Source organism: Peromyscus californicus, unplaced genomic scaffold (genome assembly GCF_007827085.1).
Source record: "Peromyscus californicus insignis strain IS unplaced genomic scaffold, ASM782708v3 Scaffold_6__1_contigs__length_162567912, whole genome shotgun sequence".
Taxonomy (NCBI): domain Eukaryota; kingdom Metazoa; phylum Chordata; class Mammalia; order Rodentia; family Cricetidae; genus Peromyscus; species Peromyscus californicus.
Window position 1 is genome coordinate 15,096,241 of NW_026294584.1, and position 20,888 is coordinate 15,117,128.

Below are 20,888 nucleotides of genomic sequence, written 5' to 3' on the forward strand. Positions count from 1 at the left end.
CGGGGTTTTCACCATGACCCAGTTCCTCAGAGAAGTTATAACAGCTGTACTGATGACTAGATCATATTTGGGCACAGATACTTTAATTTAGTTGTGATGTTTGCCTGTATAAATAAAATTAACCAAGAGGTTATTGAAATCACCTATGAAGGTGATTACAGTAACTGGAATGAAAGGAATGGAAATAAATATATTTTCATAAACATTTTCAGAATAGAATATGTCCCTCTGATATGAAGAAAAGATGGAATAGCTTTAGATCTTAGTGGCTACAAGAAGACATTAGCCATTAGCTCATGGAGAAGACTCTGGGAGAGATATTTCATTTTCAAAAGTATAGGTTTGTTTGAGTTTACAAAGTCTAAAGTATCTGCTAGACATTCAGATATATGCTATGGAATAATCCTTCCATACACTGTGAATATGTATTACTCTCATTGGTTAATAAAAAGTTGACAGGCTGGAAACAAGGCAGGAAGTATAGGCAGGACAGACAGATACAGAGCACTCTGGAGAAGGAAGAGCAGAGTCAGAGGGACACTAGGCAGTCACAAAGGAAGCAGGTTGTGTAGAAAATGAGGTAACAAACTATGAACCACATGTCAAAGCACAGATAAGAAACATGGGTTAACTTAAGTGTAAGAGTTAGCAAACAATAAACCTGAGCTATCGACCAAGCATTTTTCAATAACATTAAGCCTCTGAGTGGTTAATTTGGAACTAACAGGAGGGAAAAAAACATCTGATTACAGATGTATATTTTAATAATAGGTGGGTGGGTAAATGTGAAATATAGGTGAGATATTAAGCTAAAGATATACCTAGAGACTCATAAATGTATAGGTATGGTTTAAAATTATGAAATCAGATTCTGATCATGAAGATAGTAGAATTCCTTTCAATTCAGAGGAAAACAAAGAATTTCCAAACATGCAAGACAGATCATCTGTTCTACAGAGGAAAATAAAAGCCAAAAATTGAGTTTTTTCAAGTTAAAAGGCTCTCATAATTTTTAGAAGAATATTTGGCTCAAGTGAGAGATATCAAAATGTTGGATAGATTTATGGAGAGGATGACAAAAGAAGTCAAATAAGTTATTTTAGAATCTCCACAAAGATGTTTTCCTATAAAAGGGAAAGAAAAACAGGGTACAACATTATGGAGAATAAGGAATCAAGGGAGATCTTAGTTTTTTTCTTATTTTCAAAAATATAGCAGCATTACTGTATGTTAATATATAATCCAGTGGACCAAGAAAAAATCCTGCCAGCCAGAAAAGAAAAATTTACTAAGCTGCTCAAGTAGGACAAAAAGGGGTGGAAAAGTAGATAAAAGAAAGGGACTTGGTACGAGATGACAGCATAACTGTTGATCAAGAGTGACAAAGAGGGCTGGAGAGATGGCTCAGTGGTTAAGAGCACTGACTGCTCTTCCAGAGGTCCTGAGTTCAATTCCCAGCATGGTGGCTCACAACTACCTGTAATGAGATCTGGCGCCCTCTTCTGGCCTGAAGGGACATGTGCAGGCAGAACACTGTATACATAATAAATACATAAATCTTAAAAAAAAAAAAAATCAAAAAAAACAAACAAAAAGCCGGGCGGTGGTGGCGCACGCCTTTAATCCCAGCACTCGGGAGCCAGAGCCAGGCGGATCTCTGTGAGTTCGAGGCCAGCCTGGTCTCCAAAGCGAGTTCCAGGAAAGGCGCAAAGCTACACAGAGAAACCCTGTCTCGAAAAACCAAAAAAAAAAAAAAAAAAAAAGAATGACAAAGAGCCGGAGTCAGATTTGGGAAAGTTGATATGTGTAGTGGCATGAATGGACGCACTTTCTGTCCTGTTTATTCCTTTTTCACAGTGAAACAGGAAACAAGAACGTTATTTTAGAGTAAGAATTCCAAAACAGTATCACCTTTTTGTTGCTGCGGTTGTTTTCGGTACAGGGTCTCCCTATGTTGACCCAACTGCTCTTGATCTCTGAATTAATGGACTCACGTGATCCTCCTGCCTCAGCCTCCCTAGTAGCTGAGACTACAGGTTTGTGCCAACAAGCTCACCTCAAAACACACTGTTTTTATTCTAATGGTCTCACAGTGTATTGTTTTCCCAAATGGTTCCATTTTCCCCATAGAATTCTTGTTCAATATTTCTGACATAGTTCTTGGATATTTTCATACATTATTTCTTTTAGATGACATGATTTCTCAGTTTTTCAAAGAATAGTATGATGACTATTTATAAAAAAGAAATTAGTTCAATTTCTGTCAGTTACTATTTTAATGAGCAAGTCATTGAACCTCACAAAGTTCAGGGAGCATGTGTAACAAGTTCAATGAGGTTTTTTTTTTTCCAGTTCTACTGATGTAAAATTGTAAACAAAACATTCCATGTCAAAATAAAGACAAGAGAAAAGAGGGCAGGACTTTTTGAAGTGATGGATGTGTTTATTACGTGGGCTATCTATTCCTTTTGATTTAAAATTTCCCAAAGTTCTCACATTCCTGTTCCTTTTCCACTTTCAGTATGTTGCAGATGTCTGGTATTTCAGCAGTTAGCTACTGAATCATTTGCCTTAAGAATCTGTCCCATCTCTAGATGAAGAGCTGCGGGAAATGAATGCCTGGTAGGAGAAGACTATCCGTCTGCTGGGGATGAGCCTCCTAACTGATTGTCCAATCCTAGCCAGACCTAAAAGCCAACACGACCCAGACACAGCAGGTTGCGTTTATACATTTATATGTACACATATGAAATGGAACAGTATGTTTTAAAAGAAGCTTTAAATTTAAGAGGGAGGGGTATATGGGAGGAGTAAGTGGGAGAGCGGAAAACAGTAAGAATATCGCACTCATTTATGACATTCTATAAATAAATAAATAAACCAAACACACAGAACAGAACAAAGCCATAATGAGTATTTCAATGTGAAAAAAAATTAAGTCGCCGGGCGGTGGTGGCGCACGCCTTTAATCCCAGCACTCGGGAGGCAGAGCCAGGCGGATCTCTGTGAGTTCGAGGCCAGCCTGGACTACCAAGTGAGTTCCAGGAAAGGCGCAAAGCTACACAGAGAAACCCTGCCTCGAAAAACCAAAAAAAAAAAAAAAAAAAAAAATTAAGTCATGTCTGGTACTTTCAGCACAGCTAACAAATGGTGTCTGGAGAGACCACAGGCTCAGGTGGGTGGCTTATGCTTAATTAAATTAACTTAGTAGCAAACTTCCTTCTAAATATCTATGTTTCTACCCACAATAAAGCTGACCCACAACAAAGAAACTCAGAGAAGTCTCTTCTTACAATGAATTGTGGTAAATTCAGAGTCTCATAGCTGCCTAGCATTCAGAGAAAGCCTGAACGGAGTAAGCTCAACCCTAAATAAGATGCGTATACCACCCACTCTAATGCTCAAGGAATATTGCAGAAGATGGGGCAGGAAGTATGTATGGGTTGGAAAACAGAGTGAAAGGTCCTGAAATGTCACTTTCTGGAGCTGACTCAAGCATTGTAACCATTAATTTACAGCAGCCATAATTATCTGCACTAGCCCTACACAAGGATCATCCTATTAATGATTAAGAATGGAAGTGTGAGAGGTTCATAGGGTTTTGCCCTTTTCCTCTGTCGCTAGGTTCTGTGAAAGGAGGAATCACTGTCCTTACTTTTATACTCACTGCTGTATACACCAGCATCAAGAGCTAGCTCTGAGTCCATAGTCATACGGACAGCCCTGGTTAAATCCACTGAGTCACACACACACAAAAAAAAATTAATAGACACAAACGTGAAAGAAAGATTTGTGGGGATAGGCGATATTAAACCACAGAAGTGGTAGGGAGGTAGAGTGTGAAAATGGTCAATATTCACTGTGTACTTGTGCAAAATTGTTTAAGAATAGATTTAATTTAAAAAAATTTGCACCTTCTCAAACAACACACATATCTAGGCAATACACTCAAGATAAAACTTATCTAGAATGTTCCAAAGGACCATCAGCCCTTTATAAGCACATTTGGAGAAAGATCAACATTGTATAAGCACAATTTCTCCGAGAAATTTATGGGCCAGATGTCACTTTAGAAGTCCCTATAACATCTACAGAACACAAAAGAGAAATGGAAAAATTTTGAAAATTTATCTTGTTTTAGTTGGTCCAGAACTGAAGAAAAGCACACAGCCTCTATATGATCATATTTTATTTTCTTAGTGTTGGCATAGGTATGATCAATATCCAAGAACAAATACCTAGGATCAATACACTAGATCTTATATTACCTGAGATGTTTAATCTTGACTGGCAGCTTGATTGCATCTGACATCAAATGAGAGACACATCTCTAGGCTGGTCTCTGATGGCAGTCCCAGGAGAATTTATCTAGTGGGGGAAACCCTCTGAGTGAGCAGTGGCTACCTGCAGTGCCTACGATAGAAAGAAGTCCCAGGAAGAAGGGATGCTACTTACCTGCCTGCCTTTATCTCCTGATGGTCAGTGCAAAGGTCACTAACATGATAGTCTTTTTCCACTGGTGTCACATTCCAGGTTTTTCAGCATTATAACAAGGGCTGCAGACAAGTTCCTCTCCAGGGATCTTTGAGGCCTTCGGTATCAGACTGGGACTGTTGAGACATTCTGCTTTGTGAACCAAGCAGCTAAGAGGTTCTCAGCTTCCTGTGTGAGATGACCATCATTGGACTACCCATTCTATATTCCATAAGCCAATGTACTAAATACCCTTTTATAATATGTATTACTATTTTTGCTTCTATTCTACCAGGGAGTCTAACAAATGCACTAACCATCCGTATAGCAATGTCTATAAAACAGAACAAAGCATTATTCACTTAATCCAGTATTTGATAGTCATTAATAAGTAGTCTTTTGCTATATTCTACAGGAAAATATAGGAAGAAATATTAAAGAGTAGATGCGTTATTGATTAGGTCTCTAATATGTGATGCCTATCTTGTTTGTCTCTTCATCATTCTTTAAATTCGATTGTATTTACGGATTTGGATACAAGAAGATTTTTCTAAAGCTTTTAGATAAGATAAGAGGCAGAGAAATGCGGCTTAGAAAAAATAATGGCTGGTTACCAGAGTGGTCCGAAAAAAATAATTAAAGAGGATAGAAGAAAGCAGGGTGAGTGGAACCATGTCTAATATGAAAATTTTCTGGGTATGTGTGTAAAATGGGAAGATAACTGGAGTGCTGGATGGGTCTACTGAGTTTGAGAAAAGGTTGCAATTGGGAAGGCTCCACGTCTTAATGACTGGCCTTAGTTCTTTGATAGGGGTCTTAAGATGGTCAGTACAACCACGAGCAAGTCGAGAGGTTACAGTAAAACACTACGTGTCCCATGGTTCCAGAATTACCCAATAAAGGACTTGGTGAGAGAAGGGATGGGAAAGAAAGTATGTTACTGTCAAAACTACGGCAGCAGTTTGAAAGCTATTTTTTGTAAATGCCAAGAAAATAAAATAGATGAACAGCTGTGTCTGCCTGTGGAATTGACACAGCCAGCTCCCAGGGGTAGCTTCCCAGAGAGAAATGACCAAGAACAACTAGGAGTTTACCAAATAATCAACTTATAAGAAGTTACTTTAAGAACTATTTTGTCTCCTACAGATGAGCAAAACAAAACAAACCCCTGCAATTATTCTTGGGTTATTATACTTAAAAATTATTATAAGATATCCTTGAGTTTTCAGAGGCACTGGGTAAGACTTTAGTAAAAAGCTAGTGTGGTGATGTTTTATTTGTGCTGAAATGTGGTGATATTTTATTTGTGCTTTGATAAATAAAGCTTGCCTGGAGATCAGAGGAAGTAGCAAGCCATTTTAAGTAAGCACAAAAGTCAGGCAGTGGTAGCACACGCCCTTAATCTGATCACTTATCAGGCAGGGTCTCCGTGTGTTCAAGGCCATACTAGGGAACAGAGCCAAGCGTGGTGACACATGCCTTTAATCCCAGTACCAATCATAGAGACCTGGAGGTCTGTACAGACAGGCAGTGACAAGGAAGTGAGGTAGCTGGGCTAAGAGCCAATGAGAGGGCAGAACAGTAAGGCAATAAAGGCATGGGTAAGACAGGAAATATCTCGCATTTGGAAGCTACAGAGTTGGTGAGGTAAGGTTGGCTGGTGGCTTTCCCTATTTCCCTGATCTAAGGCTCTCACTCCTATATTTGGTTCCGTGTTTTTTATTTAATATGACCATTTAGAAATTCGTCTACAAGCTAGTCTTTTATTAATTAGAAATAACAGATAATATAAAAAAGACTGCACACTGAAGTGCCTGAAAACTGCCAAACTGTCTTCTATAGAAAAATGCATTTATATGCCATGTTTACGTGGTCATATAATTTCTAGAAAGACAAAATGAGCAAGTTTGTTTTTATTCCCCGAATCTGAGTCTTGCTCCGTGGAACAGTGTTCACCAATCAGGCAAACTCAATTTCTGAGTCTCATTTTTCTCTGCCCTTCATGTTTTTTTTTCCATCTGACTCATTCTTTCATTAGATGTGTTAATATCACTAATTAAAATGCCATTCAAGTGTGAACCCCTTGTGACTTAGCAACATTATGTAGTGATTAAAATACTCTAGCTTTCAGAGTTTTAGAAGTGCTTTACAACCTGCATTATATCCTGGTAACTGTCTGGGACACAAGTGAGTTTCCTACTTCACCTTGGAACAGCCTGCTTCACCTGGTAGCACTGTCTAGTACTTTAGGTGCATTTTATTTCAAGTACTCTCAACACGCTTCTGCACATTCTGGTGGGATTGCAACGAAAGCATTTAAAACCATTGTTGGAGCCATGCCACTAGATCACAGAGAGTGGGTTAGATGAGAGCATAGGCATGTCTCCTTAGACTGATGGCAGGTTGAAACCATTTGTCTTCTGCACCTTCAAAATCTCCATGTAGTTTAAGCTTGTCTCACCTTCCTGAGTATAGCTCCCACTCCAAAAGATCAGTCCATATACACAGGTGTCGGAGGCTGCCGACGGTCAGATTGAAAAGACAATGAAGAAGACAGAAAAGAATGGAGAGGTCTTCCAGTCAATGCTGGACAGTCCCGAGTTTATTTCTCAGCCAGCTTATATACAGTTTTGAAGGACAGAGGTAGAACAATGCACCGCGCAGGCATTCAATCACTATCTATCCTGTCTTGCGTCAAGAAGCAGGCAGTTCCATTTTCTATCTCGATGTACCTCTGGCTGGCATCAGCAGCCTGCTTCTAGCTGGATAGTATGTTCCTTCCTGTGGTCTAATCAGGACTTTCTCACAGCCCTGGAGCAAGCAAGCTTGAACTCTATTGACTCAGAATAGACTTCAGATTCAAACTGGGAAACTGAGTCAGCTGTGGGCTCCCACACAGAGGCTACCCCTGAAGTCAGAAAGGATTTTAGATATCTAGTTAAAACAATTGTCTACAAAACTTACCATGGTACAGTAAATCGTTCTGCACAACATCCATGGCAAGAATTCTCCAATTAGGTGAAATGCTCTAGACTATTCTCCAACTTTAAAATTAAGAGTCAAAACAAGTTGAAGATGCAATTTAGAGAAATCAAGGTTAGGTAGGAAGCATTGCCCATAACCAGCTGTGGAGCAGGGGTCCATATTCCACATTTGGCCACTCAAGAGTATATTCGTCCTTACCTCTGGGTTAGTGTGGGAATCTCAGGTCTTCCAGAAACCCTCTACTGATACCACCTCCTGGAAGTGTTAGGAGTGCATTGTTTTTGCTCTGCACATGGCCTTCTGTAGCAACAGAGCTTTTAACATTGTGAACTTGCCACTTCTTCATAGCAGGAAGAGTCCTGACTTTCCTCTCCACGTGCCATTTTTTCACTGCAATGGTAAGAGGATGTGAGTGCCTTGTTCTTACCAGACATTAAGGAAAGCCAGCTTCACTACTCAACATTCTCTGACCCCAGCCTCAGGAGATAAGAGAACACATCTCTAGTCCAGGGAAAACTTGAAGTGCAGCTTTCAAATTAGATCAATACAGCTCAAGGTAAGGATGGGACCATAGCTGTTTCTGTGATATCAGGATTTACAATCTTATTTGCTGTCCAAAAATTTTCTTTCTTGTCTAGTAGTCTCTTTACTAAAATTCTAGACTGAAAGCATAAATTTTTGTTTGTATTATTTTTGTTTGTGGATGTTGGCATTTATCGGTTGCCTAACATCTTCAACTCTAAATCTGATATGTACTAGCCAACAAAAGACCCAAATTACTGGGTCTTGAGTTAGAAAGTTACTGTGTCTGCCTTTTTCTTACTTATTTTCAATCTTCTTTTCTTACTTGATATGCCCTGGTCATATTTTCAAATGTACTTAACGAAAGGAGAAAAGTTGCTCCAGTCATAATTTAGAAATGGAAAGAGAATTTGTTTTATGTGAGATATCTAACCTCCTTGAGTTTCTGACACAATTCTAATTACATTTACCTTACAAAATTGTCCAAATAATTATAGATAACTTGAAAAGTTACTGTATCATATTATTCACTAAAGAAAATTTTATAAAAGATGTTTCTAACAATGCAAATTGAAGGAAAGAATCAGTACAATATAACAAATCTTAGTTTAGAACATAGCATATACCTGCTGCAAAGTAAAGGGATGGATAGAGGTAAGAAGAGAGATAAGGAATGAAAACAGAGGGGAAATCATGTATCATCATCATCATCACCATCATCATCATCATCATCATCGCTTAGTAAGAGCATCAGTATGTTCAATTTTGGCACCAATAACAATATTGTAAAGAACTAATTATGCTGCTATATATACAGCAGTCTTAGTCATTGGTAAATGGAATAGTATTAAAAGCGTTTCAGGGAAAAATAAACAAGAAATTTAAAAATATTAACAAAACTAAACATAAGATCACTGCCATGATTATGTTCACTATAAGCAGTAGCTGTGATGTTATTAAATGTTTGTAAAGCATACAATTTAGTCATTTTCACATATTTAGGTTCAGGTTACACCCAGGGTACCTCAGCTTTGTTTCCAAAAATAACTGAAAGTTAAAAATTTGTGCAATCCTAAGAAAATGTAAGAAATAAGATCAAATTTTAACCCCAAAGAAAGAAGAAACTTAAGAACTGTCTTACCCTTCCTCTCCCACATTTCACACCGGTCTCTGGCAACTCTCATTCATTTTCTGTCTTAGTCTATTTTGAGCTGCTTTGAAAAAATACCAAGGGTGAATATCTTATAAAAAAAATGGGTTTATTGGGCTCAAAAGTTTTGCGTCTGGAATGCTCAAGATGAGGCCAACCTTGGCTCTATCACATGGTAGAGAAACAGATAGTGACTTAGTGCCACACAAAAAGAGCCAAGGCATTGGGGTGGCCTCACTATCATGACCATCTTTTGAAGGCCCATTCCAGTCACATGGGAGAACTGAACCAATCCTATAAGACATCTACTTATTGGATGGAGGCCAGTGACTTAATTACCTTACACTAAGCCCCTCATTTTGAAGATTCCACCACCTCAACCCTGGAACCAGAGTCCTAGCACATCAACATTTTGAAAACAAGCCATATTCTAGTCATAGCACCGTATCAGCCTATTTGTCATTTGTCATGGTTTTTCTTACACGGTGAAAACTCTGAACTAACTGCTTTCTTCTGCCATTTGTTTCCAGATCCTATAAGGCAAAGACAGAGCAATAAACACCTCTCCGCTAATTTAATGTTTCCCTCATGCAAACCACATTGTTTTTGAATACTGAAGTTATAGGCAAAATAGAAATGTAAATTTTATCCCCAAAGAAGGCAAAAAAAGGCCTATTTTATTTCTGCAGCTTTTTAAAAAGGGAAAAAGGTAAATACTAGTGTATGCTTTGATATGACAATTTGAGTTCAAAGTCTGGATTTACAACATTTTAGTTTTAGTAATTTACTTCAAGTTTGCCTTCCTCAGCAACTTCTATAAGATAAGCAAAATAGAATATTGGCTGTAAATATAAATAACTTCATGCATGTCACAGCAGTGCTAAACGTGTATGTCCTGCTGACATAAACATGTCTTTTTAAGTATTTCACTTGGCCAATTACATCAAACAAATTGAGAATCAATGGTTGTCTTTGAAAAATTCAGATGTCAGAAATGTCTTTTTAAGTTGTTGAAGTTGAAAGGCTTAAGTAATGGAAGCATATGGAGTATTGCTCAGCCAAAGCAAAAGCAGAAACCCAGGGTGATGAAACCAGCAGGAAGGAGGCGAAAGATCAATCAGTCCATCCGTCGCTAATGCACACTTCAACTAATCTTGCCATCTTTGCTAGTTTCAAAAACAAATTTGATTTAGGACAACTGAGTTCAGCTACAGATATAAAAATAAAAGCTATGATCACCAATGAAAATAATGACTGTGATGCCATGCTCATATGTTGACAAGGCAAAGAGTTGAATGAATATAATCAAAATACATGGCATGGAATTCTCAAAAAATCAATATAAAAAATAGCATGCTATAAAAAGTATGGGTATATATTCCAAATTTAAAAATCTATTTTTTCCTCAAAGTTTGTGTCTATTAACAAATTTTCAATTAATGTAAGTAATTTCACCACAGATATGCAGCAGAATTAAAGAGTCCCCGTAATAATGTATATTTTTATCTTTATACTTTTCAATTCATTTTCAAATAGTGTATAATCCCAGCTAATATAAATTATGGTGTCATGTCTAATAATTTTTATTAAATCTAATATATGAAAATAGATAATACAAAAGAAATTTAACTATTTGACAATCAAGTGAACTTTCCAACTTGTTGGCGTTTTTCATATGATCTCATTGTGTTGGCCGTGTTTCCCTGTCCAGCACAATAGGCAGGTGAAATGCGGTCATCAAGGGATGACTGACACAGAGGACTGGCTGGGAGGAATGGGAGCTGGAAGCCTGCTCTGCTGCCCTCCCTGCTCACAGTCCTGAAAGAGTCAAGCTTGTTCCTGCATATCATTCTGCTGATCAAGGTTACCAGGTAAGAATTGGGAGTATTTCTATATAGCAAAAAAACATAAAATTGTACTTTCTCATCATTTGATTTTGTGAGATAATGATAATTTAATTTCGATCCATTTATTTATTAATTGTCTGTAGAGTCAGACAAAACCTCCTTTACAAAAAGCCATTCTCAATATCAGCAGGCAGAAAGACTGCTTACAGTTGTTCTCAGTGGTGCCGAGATCACTCAAGTGAATTATTGGAAACAATGGATGCTGAGAATAAAAGAAAAATGATTGGAGAGAATAGAAGTTGATAGCATTGAAATAAAAACCTTCCAGTGGGACAGGTCTGTGTGGAACTACATGTCTCTGCATATTTCCCCAAGGAGAGGAGTAAATAATGGCTTTGTCTATGAAATGCATTTTAAAAGTGTAAAATAAAAGGATCGTGTATCAAATTAAATTGTGTTTCTTAGAGATATATTACATCTTTACACAATTTTGTATTCCCTTCATTTTTTCACATGTATTCACTATTTTATTCCTCCTACAATAATTTTAATAGAAAGTAAATAAATAGTTGGACAAACAGATGATAGATAGAAGTGAATAGATAGACATAGACACAGAGATACATAGATAGAGAGACATGGAGATAGATACACAGACAGTGGTTTTCACAATTATTTTGGTACTGACTCATTTGCACGTAAATGTAAACTCATGATTACTTAGGTTTAATGAATCCAGAAGATAATTGTTAATTCTTTTCCTCACCATCATAATTTCTGAAATGTTTTATAATTTAGTTATGCTACATTTTTCTGAAACTATTCATTGATGACATCTGTTGCCCAGCCACCCAGTATTTCAAATATTCATTTACAATCATCAAGGAACAAGTGGAAGGCCTACAGTGTCAAAATATAAGAAGCTTACATGAAGAAAAAAAGACTCCATTTCTAGAATATGGTGACAGGCCTAAATCTGAAATTGCATGACTACAAATGAATTGTACGGGGCTTTCTATTTGTGAAATGTGTGTTAGTTGGGGTTTTCTAGAGAAACAGAACAGATATAATGAATGCACACACACATACATACATATGTAAGATATATGTAAGATTTATTAGAGTGACGTATAGGTTACGGTCCAACTATTCCAACAATGGCTGTTTCCTAAGGGAATGTTCAAGAATCTAGTAATTGTTAAGTCCTCAAGGCTGAATGTCTCAGCTTATCTTCAGTATACATTGAATCCTGAAGAAGGCTCTAATGTCAGTGAGGGAATGAACTTGCCAGTAAGAGCAAGGTCAAGCAGGCAAAAATCCAGAATGGGGAGCCACAGTCTCTATAAATTTCTGTATGGGTGCACAGGGATATACTTATAAATATACTCATTGTACCTTGATCTATTACAATTAACAATTAGAAACAAATCAATGTTCTTCTCTAAGAAAGTAGGTTAATAATATGGTACATTCATGTAACAGAATATTAGAATACAGTTAAAATTAAACTCCAAATCATAGATTTTAAATAAAATTTTATCTTTCAGATTACGTGTAATCATCCTAGAAATTTTACAATGTGCAGTGAGCACTATGTATTACTTTTAGTTACCAAACAGAACATTTTTCAAAATTCTTTGAGAATGATAACACAATCATAGAGTAAAATAGTATTAATGATGATTAACTCTTATAAATGGCAGGTTTAGTTCAACTATACACTCAAAATATTTTTAAAAATCAACATTAAAAGTAAAAAAATTGAGATTTAACAAAATTAGGCAGTGGTGCGTTATCTATATTAATTTATTTGCTTATTTGTTTTTGTTAGTTATGGTGTTTGAACCTAGGACCTTACACACAGCACATGCTAGGCAAGTGCTCAACAATTAAGCTATGTTCTTAGCATCTGTATTTAAAATACATGAGTGGAAGTGAAGATAGAAGAACATACTTTGAAAGAAGCTGATCTTTGGACATAGACAAGAGATACTTATGTTACAAATGTACATAAAGTCATCTGCATTGTTTAAAAATTTTGCATTTCATTTTTAGATGAACATGAATATAGGATAATAGTAAACTTTGAATAATATACAGTAAGAAAAGACTTTGGGGAGCTAGGAGATTTCTCTCCATCACACCCCACCAGGCACCCTAAACTATAAACTAAACATGCTAACTCAATTCCTGTATCTGTGTGTGTACTCAGTTGTCTACAGTTAACAATATTTCAATCAAGACTGTCTTTCATGGGTCCTCTAGTCTCTTGTCTTGTCCCTTAAATCCTGTTTTTGTAGAAAAGTTGTATCTTGCTGTTTAACATCACAAGGAACTACTCCATTCACCTTTCTTGTTAATTCCAGCTGTTTTACCTTTTACTCTGTCTTCCCTTGGCATACAATGCTGACTTCTTAATAAAACTGTGTCTTTCCCTCAGGCAGAGTTGATCGCTACTTTTCTAATGACATGTAAGGTTACCATAATTCCAATCCCATAAGCAAACTTTTGATATTGTATTGCTAACTTTGGTCTTACCACCACCTCCCTAACTAATTATGAACTCTTCTTTAGGAGTAAGAACCATAGCCTCACAGGGAGGGTCCATGTAATCACCCTTTGCAGAAATCTGTTTTTTATGGCCTAACCTGAATGCCCTTTAAACGTATCTTCTAAATGCCCTTCAAATCAGTTTTCACTTGTTTAGTCTTCGTAGGCAACTTACACTTCAACCAGTTCTTGTTTTCTCTTGATTATTTGTTGCTCTTATATTCCCCATAACTTCTAACTGAACCACACAATGGGCTCTCCATCTTCTAAATTTACATGAAACCTTTTATTACCTCAAATGTGAAACCTAGTTATATGTTGGATCTGTTTCCACAGGGTAACCTCTCCTCTTCTCGGTTTGTCTCTCTAATGACCAGGGATTCTCAAAGTAGGGATAATCATTAAAAGCATAACAACTGATTCACAGTCACCAAAATTTTAATTTCATGTAATTTTCATATGCTGTGGCATACTCCTTTGGTATTTTTCCAATTCTTAAAACATACGGCAGCATTCTGAACTTTCAACCATGTGGAAAGAAGCAGCTTGGTCAGGTGACTGTGGTTTTCAACCTTCTGCCTTCAACTATCAGGATTCAGACATTTTAATGCACTACTATTGACTAACTGAACTTAGAATTCAATAGGCATTTAATGAGTATTTAATAGGCTAATACAAGACAATCTTCAAAGTTTCTGTTTAATATCCTAAAGCTTATTTAAGAAGAAATTAAGTAAAGTGGAATTTCTTATTATTCGTGGGTTTTGTATCCTTTGAAACAACTTAATCTATTTGAGCCTTTAATTCATTAAGCCCTTCTTCTTGTATTTATCCTCTTCCTAACTCCATCAGCCCTTTCATGGTGTATTTAATCACTGATCACAAATCAAGACCACCATGTATTGTGACAAACTGTGTAATCTTGCTTGCTTCTCCTGGCTTCTGCTCCTTTGTAATTAGTCCACACTGTCCTTTGAAAAGGAAGACTACTGGAGTCTACATCTGCAGGGTCTAAAGAGATTCAGCACATACTTGTCTCAGGAATGTTAGCTGATCACTTGTCCCATGTTTTCAGAGATCCTTCCATCAAATTCTAGGCAGTTATAAAAGCAGGAGCTGGAAGCACGATGTATAAGTAAAGACTGTTGGAGAAGAGAGATGTGACAGGTGGGTTGATTCAGAAAAGGAGATGACACAAAATTACCTGTATTAAGAGAAAAGACCTCAATATTGTGTGAGCCTCAAGGAAACAGAACATTCAAAAGATAAAGTACATTATATCAGAGACAAGGTAAATGGGTCCTTGGAAGGAAGGAAAAGTTTCCCTTCAAAACCTGGGAAAGAGTTTCATTAAAAGAGACAGTTTATAAATAGAATGATGTGCAGACCAAAGGAGAGGTATGAGAAATCTCCACAAAAAGAAAAATGTGTGGCTTTATGTCCTCTTAAGAGGAAGCAAGAAGTTCCACACCATATGGTTTAGTCTGAAAGGGTCTATGTGACAAGGAGCAAGGAGATATTAGGTAATGGTAGGACCATGAATTAGTAGCTGTAAAGGCTAACCAGCTTTCACAGGACTATATAAGAGGAGTAGTCCAACAATGGCTGTTTAGTCCATGGGCTAGATGCCTCAGCATCCCCAATCTGATACTGAAGGTCTGCAGGAGTCCTGGAGAGTCTTTGCTATTATGTCCACCTTGAGAATCTGGAGAAGCTGGCTTCTGAAGGCAGCAAAGGATAGCAGCAGCAGCAGTAATGGGATACACTCACTCCCCAGCCAGAAGACTGGCAGACCTGTCAACAGCATGCTGTTACCTTGGAACTCTTTATGTCTGAGCCACCGTAAGAAAGTGCTGTTTACACTGGAAGAAAGTCTTTCCCTTTTGAGCTTTCACAAGAATGCCCTCACAAAACAGCTCAGAGGTACATCCTCCTTTGATTCCAGATCTGATCAACTTGACAACAAATATTAGCTATCATAGCCATCCTTAATATATTTAAATAAGCTTTTAGATAATTCTATTATCTAAATCGACTACTGAATGCAGCTGTGATTAAGATTTTCAAACGTAAAAGACTGTGGTTGATTCTGAAGATGACAAAGAAATAATGGAGTCATGGCATAGACAGATAGGACACACAATTAAATTTAAACTTCAGAATTAGATGGAAGTTTTAAGCTAAATCTCAGTCTTACCATTTTTTGATGAAAAAAGCCTTTGCAGTCCTGTGAACTTCTGAGAGACTCTCTGTCTCTCTGGGAGAATTGTGCTAGGCCATTCCAACCAATTAGTTGGTCTTTTGATTAAAATTCTGTCCTTGCAAATCCCCAGTGCAGCTATCTGAAGACCAAAAGCCTAGTTGACATCACATTCCTGAGATATCTGGACTTTGTTAACACAGAATATTTAAACATGGCCTCTGCTTCTGTCATCAGGCATAAACTTAACTTTGCAGATTTCAAATGATAATCATACTGAATAGTAAAGCCTTGGCACTGAATTATCATAAATACACAGATGTCCCCTTCACATTTCCACCCAGTAGGAATAGAGGGACTACCCAAAAGAACATTATATTATAATCTCAAAAAAATAAAAAATAATTTTTAAACATCTTTAATTCATATGGTATAATCTGTGATTTCAAGATCACTAGGCTACACCCAAGAACTAAGCTCAAATCATGATCTCATCACCCATTGGAGCATTAATTTCTTGTCTTTGAATGCAAAAAGGGTGGTGGAGGCTAGGATTATCACTGACTTCACAGAATGTGCTGTGATACTTTCATTAAACACCCTTCCTTAACACGTACAGTAGTGATGCTGCGTTCATAGTCTCTCTACTACACATGGCATGCCTAACATTGGGCTTTTTTACCCTCAAATTCCTATACCTTGCCTTTATTATAAGCTCATAATACAACAATCAAAAAGTTAAAACATTAAATTTCATACAGTCATCATATGTATGCTTATTCCAATTCCTGCAAAGGGATATCTAATTTCTATTTCATTTTTCTTCCAAGTTCTTCAAATATAACATAAGTTTTTACTTTATTGGTTTTTGGTTTTCTTGTTATAGACAAAGTGTTTCAATACTGTAGATGGAATGAAATTTGCCCAAAGACAAACTGACGGCATTAGAACTCAGGAACTCTGGCCTTCAATTCAACATTTCTTCCTACTTGAAAACACATTAGAAGTCATTTTCCAATTTTTCTAGACCCAGAGATATCTGAAATAAAAGAGTTAATTTTGTCATTTTTTTTCTTTATATTAACAGTGCTAGGCTGAGAAACTACCACTCATGGAGACTTTAGCTCCTTCTAAAGCTCAAAATCATTCAGGGTATCTTAATGCTCATATATTTAAAATTATTTTTCTCTTTTTATTTTGAAATATTAAAAACTATAAACTGAACATCCAATTTAGACTCACTGTCTCCATAAGAAAATTGTGTCTTTCTATTAAGAGATTACTTCACCCTCCTTATGAAAGTAAAATCCATAATAAGCAATTAATTCTAATATTTTAACTGTATATATTTATTACAAGCAAAACAAAAATATTGGATATATGTACAGCCATTGTGGCAGAATCACATATAAATAACCTACTAGCAGTGTTCATATTGTACAGTCAACACACAAAACAGTTGTTTCTCTCACATAATACAGTTTGAAAAATACTCAAATTTATATACAAGAGTTAGTCTTGTTTGAAAAAAGCAAAGTAATATTTATGGAACTATATGTTCTCATGTTTTCAGAAACTAAACCACAAATTATGCATCAACTACTCTCCTTATAAACTATCTCCAAATGGTTTTGGAGAAGACTAAGTCTCCTCTCACAATAGCATTTTTTTTTTCCGGTTTTTCAAGACAGGGTTTCTCTGTGTAGCTTTGTGCCTTTTTGGAACTCACTCTGTAGCCCAGGCTGGCCTCAAACTCACAGAGATCCACCTGCCTCTGCCTCCCAAGTGCTGGGATTAAAGGCATGCTCCACCACCACCCAGCTCACAATAGCATTTTAATTGTCGTATTTCCACTATTAAGATGAGATCTTAGTTCAGCTATGACTATGCATTTCACAATCATTAGTATTGACAATAACGTTCTCTCAGTTGAAAAGTATAATGCCTGGGGTCCTTAGCCAAGTAGAACTTGTCATATGCTGTTGTCTGAGAAACATTGAAACCAAAATACCAACTACCTAACTCCAGGTACAACCGCTTTGGGTAGGCTCTAGCTCTTTCTAGCTTCTCAGCACTGCATGCCTTCTGCTTCCTTAATATAGGATTAGTACTAGTTAGAAAGTGTCACATGCAAACCACAGTATAGTGGTGCCATTTTCTACCTTGTACAGGAGCAAATTCAGGAGATTTCTAAATTATAAGATAGTGTAACTTCTCAAACCCTTGTTAGAGTATTCAAGTTTACAGCTTATTGGGAAGAGGTTTTGTCACCTCAAAATGGATGGGCATGTAGAAGAATGCAAATAGATCCATATCTATCACTGTGGTGATATATTGTGCACCCTAATAAAATTTGTCTGAAGGTCAGAGAACAGAACACGCCAATAGAATAAACATAGAGGCCAGGCAGGGGTGGCACACACCTTTAATCCTAGCACTCGGAAAGCAGAGATCCTTCTGGATCCCTGTGAGTTCAAAGTCAACCTGGACTACATGAGATTGACTCAGTCTAGGAGAGAAAACAGAACCAGGCAGTGATGGCACACACCTTTAATCCCAGTACTGGGAATCACATATGCCTTTAATCCCAGGAAGTGATGGCTGTGCAGAGAAAGGTATATAAGGCTTGAGGAGACAGGAAATAAGGGCTTTTGGGCAGAAGCCTCCCTTTCAGCTAGAGGATTTTCAGGCTGAGGAGTTGGTGAAATAAGAGGTGGTGGCTGTGGCTTGTTCCTTTGTCTCTTTGATCTTTCAGCATTTACCCCAATATCTGACTCTGGGTTTTTTATTATAAGACCATTTAGAATTCATGTTACATATCACCTTGTACAAAACTCAAGTCCTAGTGGATCAAAGACCTCAATATAAATCCAAATACACTGAGCCTGATAGAACAGAAAGTGGGGAGATAGCCTTAAGAACATTGGCACAAGAGACAACTTCCTGAATAGGACACCAGTAGCACAGACATTAAGATCAACAATTAAAAGATGAGACCTCATGCGGGAGTCCATGTCCCACCTTTCAAAGAGTTCTTGGGGGGGAGGAGAGAGAAGTAAGCAAGTATTAGATAGAAATATAGGTGGAAACGATAAGAAATACAGAGTCACATACCTAGTCGCCTCAAGGAGGTTTATTCCAAAGAGTTCTTTATATAATGCCAAGGGGCAATGCAAAAGACCCCCCATTTCAAGATCAAAGCACAACATACAGCCAAGTGTAGACACTTCAAAACACCTGGTAACCATGCTTGTGTCCAATTCATCCCATTATGCAGCCCTGCTGGGTAAAGCAAGCTTAAATTCTCTGACCTTGAGTAAGGTCTTACTAGGGAACCTCTGTGGGCCTCCACAACCTCATGAAACTGAAAAGCTTCTGTAAGGCGAAGGACATCAACAGCCTAAAGAATGGGAAAAGATCTTCACCAACCCCACATCTAAAAGAGGATTGGTCTCCAAAATACGTAAAGAATTCAAGAAACTAGACATCAAAATACCTAACAGTCCAATTAAAAAATGGGTTACAGAGCTAAACAGAGAATTCTCAACAGAAAAATCTCAAATGGCTGAAAGACATTTAAGGAATTATTCAACATCCTTAGTCATCAGGGAAATGCAAATCAAAACAACCTTGAGGTTCCATTTTATACCTGTCAGAATGGCTAAGATCAACAACACTTATGAGAGCTTATGTTGGAGAGGATGTGGAGCAAGGCAAACACTCCTCCACTGCTGATGGGAATGCAAACTTGTACAGACACTTTGGAAGTCAGAGTGGCAGTTTTTCAGAAAACTGAGAATCAATCTACCACAAGATCCATATATACCACTCTTGGGCATATACCCAAAGGATGCTCAAACATATTAAAAGGGTACTTGCTCAACTATGTTCACAGCAGCATTATTTGTAATACTCAGCATCTGAAAACAACCTAGATGTCCCTCAACAAAGGAATGGATAAAGAAAGTGTTGGACATTTACATAATGGAGTATTTACTCAAGTGTTAAAAACAATGACATCTGGAAATTTGAAGGTAAATGGATGGAGATAATGCATGGAAGTAGAAAAAAAATCATCCTGAGTGAGGTAACCCAGACCAAGAAAGACAAACATGATATGTACTCACTCATAATGAATATTAGCTATAAAATAAAGGATAACTATGATACAATCCAGAGAGACTAGGTAACAAGGAGGGCCCAAGGGGGAATACATAGATCTCCCTGGGAAGGTGAAATAGGAGAGATTTCATGAGTGGACTACAGGCAGGTAGGGATTGGAACATGAGCCATCAGAGGGGCGGGGTGGGAGGGAGAGAACTAAAAGAAACTACTGGAGAGGGGGACATTTCGGGGTCAGGTAAAAACCTGGCATGCAAGGGAATCTCCCAGGAATCTGCAAGGATGACCCCAGCTAAGACTCTTAGCAATAGCAGATATGTAGCATGAACTGGCCTTCTCCTGTGACCAGGCAAGACTTCAGGTGGAGTGAATGGGAAACCAATCCAGCCACATAACCTTCGACCTATAGTCTGTCCTGCCTATGGAATGTGCTGAGGGTAATGGTGGCCTAGAGATTGAGAGAGTGGCCAACCAATAACCTGTCTAGCCTAAAAGCCATGCCTGGAGAGTAAGCCCACCTCTGACACTGCCTGGAGCACCAGGACCCACAGGCTGGATGACCCAGAGACCTAGGACAGAACCAAACACAACTGGTGTGTGTGTGGGGGGGGGGAATATCAATGTAACAATGCCTAACAATATTTTGTTATACTTGAAGATTGGTGTCTAGCTCAGTTGTCATCAGAGAGGCTTCATCCAGTAACTGATGGAAACAGATGCAGACCCACAACCAGACATTAGGTGGAGATAAAAAAAAAAATCCTGATGAAGAGGGGGAGAAAGGATTGTAGGATCCAGATGCATCAAGGACACCACAAGAAAACTCACAGAATCAACTAACCTGGGCTCACAGGGACTCACAGAGCCTGAACTGGCAACGAGGGAGCCTGCATGAGACTGACCTAGGCAATCTGCCTATATGTTATAGTTGTGTAGCTTGGTCCTCTTGTGGGACTCCTAACAGTGGGAACAGGGGCTGTCTCCAATTCTTTTACTGACTTTTGGGACCCTCATCCTCGTACTGGATCACCTCACCCAG